This window comes from Diaporthe citri, assembly GCF_014595645.1.
Source record: "Diaporthe citri strain NFHF-8-4 chromosome Unknown scaffold_5, whole genome shotgun sequence".
Lineage (NCBI taxonomy): Eukaryota > Fungi > Ascomycota > Sordariomycetes > Diaporthales > Diaporthaceae > Diaporthe > Diaporthe citri.
In genome coordinates, this window is record NW_025064850.1 from 2,730,731 (window position 1) to 2,741,026 (window position 10,296).

A 10,296-nucleotide genomic window follows, 5' to 3' on the forward strand; every position below is an offset into this window, starting at 1 on the left:
AGTAAGCATTAATTAATATTAGTTTGGCTTTTATATAATTAATAATAAATAAATAAAGTATATAATTAATTTAGTTATAATATAAAGAGTAAGTTGCAGTAAAGTTATAGCCTTTCCTTATTTAGCTATAAGCTAGCTATGGTAGTTTATGCGCAAGGCACGTAATTACTAGCTAATAGCCAGCTGGCGCTAGCTGGCAGCTGCTATTAATAAGACTAATTTAAACCTTGCACCTTTAAATTTATGCATTGCTTATAGCGCACCCATTATATAAGCATGCTATATATAATGCTTATATATATTATTCCTATAAAATTAATATATAAATATTAAATTATAAAATTTAATTAAAAATACTTATTAAATATAAGTTAATAACTTAAGTATTTATAAGAAAAATAGCTTATATTATTACCTTTAAAGATAAAACTTTTAATATATAAATATTATTAAAATTTTAAATATAAAGTATTATTTTTAAAAAAAATATAATTAAAAGTTAGCTAATTATATTATTTTATAAGGTAATTTATAAGTAATTAATAAATGGAAATTAAATTCTTATTAATTTAATATACTTTTTATTAATAAATATAAAAATTAAATTACTTTAATAATCTTTTCTTTATAATCTTATTATAATTAAGTTAATTTATTACCTTTTTTTATTAACTTTTATAATAATATATTTCTTAATCTTAAAAATAAAAAATAAAATTATATTTATAACTTATTAAATAATATAATAATAATATAATATTTTTATTTTATATTATATATAAGATTAATATAGCCTTAAGTTATTAATTATTATATAAATAAAAATAATAATTTTAAGTTTAAGTTTTAATTTAGCTTTGTTTTTTATTTAAATAAATAACTACCCTTAATTAATATAATTTTATACTTTAATTTTAAATTTATTAATATTTATAAGCTATTTAAGAGTTTTATTTAATATATTTTTTATAAAGATATTTATTAAATTATAATTATTAATAATTTATTAAATTTTAAAAATCTTATATTTCTTATATAACTATTAAAATATTATTAAATTAATTATAAAGCATTTCTTTTTAATTATATTAAGCTTAATTCAATATTTATATAAAGAATATAAATTTATATAAATTATAAAAGAAATAATATTAATATTAAGATAAGTTATAATTTAATATAAAGTAGCTATTAAAATAATACTTATATTAAATTTATAAACTATATTATAAATCTTAAAAGTTAAAATGCTTTTAATAACTTTCTTATATTTAATAAAGGATTAATAAATAATATTATTATAAATATTTAATTTTATAAAGCTATTACCTTAAGTTTTATTAATAAAAGTAATAATAAAGCTTATTTAAAAGCTAAGATCTTAATTATTAATAAAAAAACTATTAATAAAGATAAGCAATTTAATTATAATTAAATTAAGCGGTATATATTATATATTATATTTAAGATAATTAGCTTATTATTAAAGCTTTTTATTAAGCTTAATATAATTTTCTTTATTTAAATTAATAATTTAAATAATTATAAATAAGTTAAATATAGCTTTTAATTAATAAATAAAAGTTAAATAAATATTATAAGTTTATTACTTAATATATTATTATTTTTAATTAAAAAAAGTAATTTAAATAAGGGTAATTTTTATATTTTAACCCTTTTAATATATATTAATAATGTTATTCTTTATAATAATAATTTTTATATTATTAAAGTTAAATATTATTTTAAAAATAAATATTATCTTTAGCTTATATTAAATATTTATTTTTTTAATTTTCTTTTTTTTTATTATTAAAAATATTAAAATAATAATAAAAAAAGTATTATTTATTTATATAATTATAATGTTAAAATTATTTATATTATTATTTAAGATAAAAAAGTATAAAGTATAAGTAAAAATAATTATACTTAATTCTTTATAATAATATTTATAATATATTATTTATTAATATATATTAAACTTAATAATGCTATAAAAGTTAATTTTACTTAAAGTCCGCCCTACTACTTGCACAATACTTTAAAATTATATTTTAACGGCAAAATTTATCTTAATATAATTAATTTAACCTTATTGCAATAGCTATAAATTCTTATAATAATAATATAAGGGCAATTTTAATAATAATAAATAAAAGCAATATTAGCTTAGCATAAAGCCGCTATTATAAATATTATAAAGAAAAAGCTTATAATATTAAAGCAAATAATTAATAAAATAAAAATAAAGTTAATATAAAACATTAAATAAAGGAGATAAAATATAATAAAATCCTTAATAAGCTTATATTTAAAATTTTTAAAAAAAAACTTAAAATAATCTTAATAAAAACTAAGTAAAAACTCTTTATTAAATCTTAATAATTATAATAATATATTATAATAATTAAGCAAAAAACTATAAAATAAAACACCTTAATAAATAATGGTTGCAAAGGTATGAAATTCAATGCCCCTGTGAATTCCAGGGGAATACATAGGGAATCTACCTATATATTTATATATATAGTGAATTCATAATAAATTCACTGTGAATTTACCGTAAAAATATTATGAATTTATAATTTATAGTAAATTTATAATAAATGTATTTAAAATTTATTATTGCTTATTTATACTATATTAAATTCCCCTTAGCTAATAATTTGCTTTTAATATAATTTCTTAGGCGTTAAAGTAATTAATATAAATTAAAGGGATTTAGGATAATAAAGGTAAATAAGTTAAAGAAGAATGGTAAATAAATTAGCATTAATTGCATTATTATATAATAGCCGCGATATATTAATGTTTATTATTATAAATACTTAATTTAAAGGGATATTAAATATATAATTATATTATTATAGTTTAGCCAGCGTATTTAATATAATAAAAGCAAAATAATGGTAATATTAAAGGGTTTTCTTATAGATAATACTATAAGCTAATTATTATTTTTAAGTAAATAGAGGTATATATTTTAACTTAATATATTGGTGGAATTTAATTTATTTTTATTATGCTTAATGAGTAATAATATAAATTATATAAAGCGGATTTATAAAAGCAAATAATTATAAATTAATTTATTTTAAAATGCATATAAAGAGTATTATTACGCAGTAAGTAATATTAAAAGGTAGCAAGGTTTTGGGTTTAATTTATGTAAATAGTAAAAGTTTATAAACTTTAATATATAATTATAAATTTATTATAAAGTTATAAAGTATAGCTTAAGGATTTAAGTTAGTAGCGCGGCTAATATAATTATATATTTATAGGCTAATTAAGTAATTATATAAATATTATTGCTATTAATATATTTCCTTTTTTATAGAAATATATTTATATTATTATAAAATTATTAATTTATTAATAATAAATATATTAGCTGCTAAAGGGAATTCTTAAAATAACTTTTCTTATTTATAAAGAATTAATAAAATAAGGCTAAAATACTTTATAGCTATCTCTTCTTTATTTAATGCATATTATTTAAATCTATAAGGCTTATATATTTTTTTAATAAAATATAAATATAATTATATAGTTATAAAGGCTATTGCATTATGCATTACTTAATTAATATTAGCGGCATTGCCATTAATGTAAAAGTTACTTACGGCTCTTTAAATTGCATTTATTGCCTTATTGCTAATGCTATTAGCTATTAAATTAATCTTATTATTAATTAATATATAATATTTTATTATGCTATAAATCTTAATATAATTAATTAAGCTAGCTATATAATAATGCATAGCGTTTTAGCTAGTAATAATTAAGAACTTATTATACTTAATTTTTTAAATATAAATAATATTAATTTAGTTAATTTTATTTTTATTAATATAATAAGTTTTAATTATGCTAAAGTTATAATTTATATATAATAAATTATATAAAATAAAGTTAATTAAAATGTAATTAATCTTATTATTTAAGTTAAAAAATTATAAAATATTAATAGCCTTATATAAATTAATAAAAAAAATATATAAAATTAAGGTTATTATAATATACTTATTATAAATAAAGATAATTGTGGTTATGGACGTGCCATAAGGGGATAGCAGCACTGGGCACGATAGGCACTATGGGCAATTAGCACTAAAGCACCGGCAGGCAAGGGTTACGTGCGGCAGCACGTAACCACCCCAAGATAGTTTATAGCCAGAGGGAGGTTCTGCAGCTTACGGCCGCAACCCTCCTTCCTTCTATATAGCCGATTTAAATACAACTAATCTATTATCAACCAACGTACGTTAACCCAACCAATAATAATAATAATATATTATTTCTTAATATTAAGTATATTATTATATTAAGTAAAATGGCTATTAATTAAGTTAATAATAATAAGGTAATATAAGTTAAACTTAAGATTAATAATCTTATTAAACTTACTTATAAATATAATAATATTTATATAAAAGTTCTTTATCTTTAAAAAAGTAATAATAATAGCTAAGTTAGCCTTTTTAAATTAAGTAGCATTAACTTTTTTCTTTATAAGTAAGGTAAATAAATTATTATAATTAAACTTAAAAGTAATTAAGTATATAAATTTAGCATTCTTTTTATTATTATTAAGGAAGTTAATAATTGCTTTATATTTATAATTAAGGATAGCTAGGCTAGGATTAAGGTTAAGGTAATAAAAAATATTAATGGGAAATTAAGGCTTTTAAGCCTTATTAAAAATTTAGCTAATCTTAATAGCTAAAGTTAAAATAGCAGCTTTATTTATTTTAATGCTTATAATTTACTTAGCTAAGTATATACTTAGGTTTTTTGCTATATAAATAAGGGTAATAATAATGAAAATTATAATAATAGCCTTTTTAATAATAATTAAAACCTTTTTATCTTAATAAATAAATTAGCTATATAAATTGCAAACTTAATTTTTAAAAGGCATGTTAAATTAATAATTTCTTAAAGTAACTTAATATTAATTATTAAGAAAAGGGTTATATAAATATAAGCTTAATAAGTTTATATATTAATTAAAGATAAGAAAGTTAATTATATGCTTTTGCTTATCTTTTTTCATTAATTTTAAATTCTTTAATATTTATTTACCTTTTTATATAAAATTATAAAGGTTTTAATTATAGTAAAGCGGGTAATTATAATTAATTTAATATAAAATAAGGTATAAGTTAATTATAAACTTAGCTTATGCCTTAATAATAAAATGCTTAATAAAAAGATTAAGTAAAAAGTTATAAGGGATAAAGATATTATACTTAATATTATAATTAAAAAGGTTATTATACTTTTCTTTATAAAAAGTTTATTAAAAAGCATTATAATGTTATGATTTAAGCTTTGCCCATTATAATTAATTAATAAGCTTTAGCCTTATAAGAATAAGCTTTAATGTAAGTATAAATAGGAAGTAAACCTTTTCTTTTATACTTTAAATATAAACTTTATTTAAATACCTTACGGTAAATAACTTAAGGCTAGCTTATAATATATATTTAAAGTCCTTTTATATTATAAACTTATAATGCAATTATATAAAACTTAATATAATAAGACTTAAAAAGAATAATAATAGCTTATTAAGCCCTTTTTTATTTAAAGGAACTTTTATTTTAAGAATACTTAGCAATTTAATTAATAAAAATAAGGGCTAAGTTTGCAATAAATAGGAAGGTAATTAATGCTAAAAAAGCTTAATTTTTTTATATATTTAATTAGCTAAAAACTTTTTATAATTAATTTTTATTTTATATTAATTTTATAAAAATATTTAAGGGGCAGCTAAAAAGCTTCTTAAAAAAGGTTTGCCTTGTGCTTAAAAACCCTTTTAAGCAAAGGCATGCTAGGCTTAGTTTAATTATATTATAATAGCGCTATAAAAAGGAAATAATAAAATTTCTTGCTTAATTTAATTAATTAATTTATATAGCAAAGGCTTAAAGTTAACTAAATAAGTATAAAATATTATTAATAGTTAATAGCTTAACCTTTATAATAAAAGCTTGGCTTAATTATAAAAAATAGCTAAATATATTTAAGGCTTTTTGCTTTGCTTTATAATAATATAAGGGTATTTTTAGCATTATAATAAGAAAAAATAATACTTAACTTTAAAATAGCAAAGTAATAAATATTAATATTATAGTAGTTTTAATAAGTAAAGTTAAGTATTTTGCATATAGCTAATTTAGCTATTATAAGTATAATTATCTTAATTGCTATAAAAAAATAAGGATATAGCTTTTATTAATTAAGGTTAATAAAGGAAAGGAGTTTATTTAAGGGGGTATAAAATTTTTTTTATAAGGTAGGGCTTAAAAGTAATGCTAACTTAGGCTTAAAGTAAATTAATTACATATTAATTAATTTAGCATTATAAAAATGCTTAAAATTTAAGAAATTCTTATTAATAAAGTAAATTACTTTTAATTAAGTATTAATTAATTATAAATTATATAATAAATTTATAATTTTAAAGTTTTAAGTAAAAAAGCTTATATAAAAAGCTTATATTAAAGGATTATAAAAATGCTATTAATTTAACTATTAGCTTATACTTAAATAATTATTTTTTATTAGCTTGCTTTAATTAATATATTAAATTATAAGGATTAAGGTATGTTAATTATAAATAATAAGCTAGGCCTTTAATATAATTAAAAGGCATTAAGGTATAATTAAATAATTAAGTAAAAAGCAATATTTAATTTATAATTAAATTATAATGTTTTTTATTTTTTTATTATATAGTTGCTCTTTAAGGCTTATTATAAAAACTTAGAAAAGGAGGATATATTATAATTTAGGCTTTACTTATTATAATTAATTAATAGGCTTTAGCTTTATAAAAATAAGCTTTAGCATAAGTATAAATAAGGAGTAAACCTTTTTCTTTGCACTTTAAATATAAACCCTATTTAAACACCTTATGGCAAACAACCCAAGGCTAGCTTATAATATATAATTACCTTAATAATAGGTAAGTAAATTATTATAATAATTTATAATAATATATATATAAAGAAATATATATATTTCTTTATTATATAAGTATATAGCTTAATAATAACTTACTATTAATAACTTATTAACCTTACATAGCTTAGCTATAAGGTAATAATATTTTAATATATAACTTTATTATAAGTGCATTATATTAAGGTTTTAACTTATTAAATATAAAACTATATAAAAGTTTAGCATAATGGGATTATTAATTTTAATAAGTTTATAATTATAATAATATTAAATTGCTAAGGATAATAAATATTATTATATAATGAAATTAATAATGGCTTTTAAGGTAATGTATAAATAATTTATAAGTAAAATAGCTATTTAAGCTTAGTAATAAATAATATTAAGGAAAGTTAAAAAAATATATTATATATTTATAAATAAATAAAGTAAATTAATAAAAAAGGTAATTAAGTATATTAATTTATTATAAATTTATAATAAATTATTTATACTTAAGTAATTACTCTTTAAGTAATTTATATATTATATTAATATAATAAAGTTATAATAGCTAAGCTAATATTAATTTTTTTATTTAATAGTTTTCCTTGCTTTATAAGTAAGTTTAGCTTAATATATAATAATATTATAATATTTAAGCTGCTTTTAGCTTTTTTATTTAATAGTTTTTCTTGCCTTGCTAATAAGTTTAGCTAAAGGATATTTCTTAACTTAAAAAGTAAAGGGTTTATCGCGGCATTATGCTTAGCTTATTAATAAAAAGCCTTTATTTTAACTTTTTATATTTTAAAGTTATTAATTAGCTTTTTAATTTATAAATAGCTAATTAATATTTATATATTATAATAATTTAAATAATTTACTTATTTAATAAAGTATTTAGTAATTGCTAAGCCTTAGCTTACTTTATAATCTTGCTTTTAAATAATTTTTTTTATTTTATAATATTTAAAAGCTTTAAGGCTTTTAGCTTTATTTTTAATAATATTTATTATATTTATTAATAAAGGATTATGCTTATATAGGTTAAAGCTTAATAATTAAGCTAGGGATAGCTAAGTAATTATAATTATTATATATATATTTAAGTATGGTAAAATTATTAATTAATAAGCTAGCTTATTTACTTTTTCTTAAATTTTAAATAAGCTTATTTATTATTAAGAAAACTTATATAATGGCTTTTTAAGTAAGTTATATTCTTTTCTTAAAGATATATATATTTAATTCTTTGGTTGGAATTATATTTAATAATATTTCTTATTATATTATTGCTTAATAATTATTTAAGCTTTAATAATTATAAGTTAAGCCTTTTTTTAATAAAGTTTTTAAAGTTAAGCGGGCTTTTAATTTATTAATAATAATAATATAAAGGGGTTAAATTTATATAATATTTAATTAATAAAGTACTTTATTAATTTATTATAAGCATTATTAAGGTTAAATTATAATATTAATATTAAATTTATTTATTTATAATTTAAGTAAGTAATAGCTATTATTTATATAATTAATTTAATTATTTAGTTTTTAACTTTAAATTAGCTATTAATTTATAAATATTATATAATAAAAAAAAGGAGTTTTAAGTTTAAGTTTTTTTAAAATTTTTATTAAAACTTAAAAAAAAACTTATAATTTTAATTAAAGATAATGCATTTTAAGATTCCTTAATTACTAAAATAAAAGGTTTTTAATAAAACTTTTATTTAATTCTTTACTATATATATAATATTTCTTAAGATAATAAGCATAATTTTAATATATTTATTAATAATAAATAAAAAAGAGTTAAAAAAGGAAGCTTATAATATTTCTTATAATATATATATTATTAATACTTTTAAGAAATTAATAATAAAATTTATTATAATAATATAAAATAAAATTAAAGGTAAAAGTATAAATTGCATTTTACTTAATAGTTTTTAATTATTATTTTAATTTATAATATATATAAGGTAAGTATTTATATATTTATATACTTTATGCTAATAATTCTTAATAATAAATAAGTTTTTTAATTTTTAATAAATATTTTCTTTATTAAAATAATGCTTAAAGTTATAAGCATTAGCTATAATAAAGTTAGCTACCTTTAAGAAAATATATAATTAATATTTTTTATAATATTTCTTAAAGTAAAGGAAATTATTTATATTTAGTTTAAATAATAAGTTAGCATAAATATTTAATTATTAAAGTTAGCTTTAAATTTTAAACTATTTCTTATTATTAAAGTAAACTTAAAGTATATTATTCTTAAATTTTAAGTTAAGCTAAGTTTTAAATAAGGTTTAAATAGCTAAATTAAGAAGTTTATTTAAAACTTCTTTATTATTAATAGCTAGCTAATATATTAATAGCTATAATAATATATTAATAATAATATTAATTATTCTTAATATGTAATGCATTATAAGTTGGTATTAATTAAGGTATTTTAAAGTTAAAGTAAGCTTAAGATTTATCTTTATTTTATTTATTATCTTTATAAAGGTATAATTAATAATATTAATAATTATAATATAATTAATTAAGATATAAATTAATTATAAGCAATTAAACTTAATTATTATTTAAAGCTTTTAAATTAGCTATATAAAGCATGCTATTTTTAGCTTAATTAATTAATATTTCTTTTTAATTATATTAATAATTTTATTTAAATATATTATTAATTATACCTATGTTTTTAATATTAATAAGTATTTATTTTATTTTTATTTATTAATAAGTTAAAAGCAAATACTTAAGAAACTTACTTTCTTTAAAGTATTTAGTTAAATAAATAGCGGCTTAATAAGATTATAATAAAAGAAAGCATTTAGGCTAATTAAAGCATTTTAAAGATTATAAAAGGCATGGAAATCTTTTATAATAAGGTTAAAGTTAGCTTTTTATATATATTATTTTTTAAAGTTGCTTTTAAATAGCTTACCTTTAGCTCTTATAATAATTAATATTTAAGATTTTTTATATTATAATAAGTTAATTCTTTAATTAAAGCATAAAATTAAGTATTAAAGATATTTTATAAGCTTAATAAATTTTTTTAGTTATTATAAGGTAAAAGGGAATTATAACTTTATAATAATTTAAATTTAATTAATAATATTATATATTTTTAGTTTATTAATATAAAAGCTAAATAGTTTTATAAATAAATATTTTAAAAAGGATTTTTTAAGAAAAAGTATTAAATTCTTAATTTTAAATAAATTAAAGATTACTTATAAATATTATAAGTATTTTATAGCTAAGTTAAGAAATATAATAATATTATTTATAAAAATAATAATAAAAAAGTTA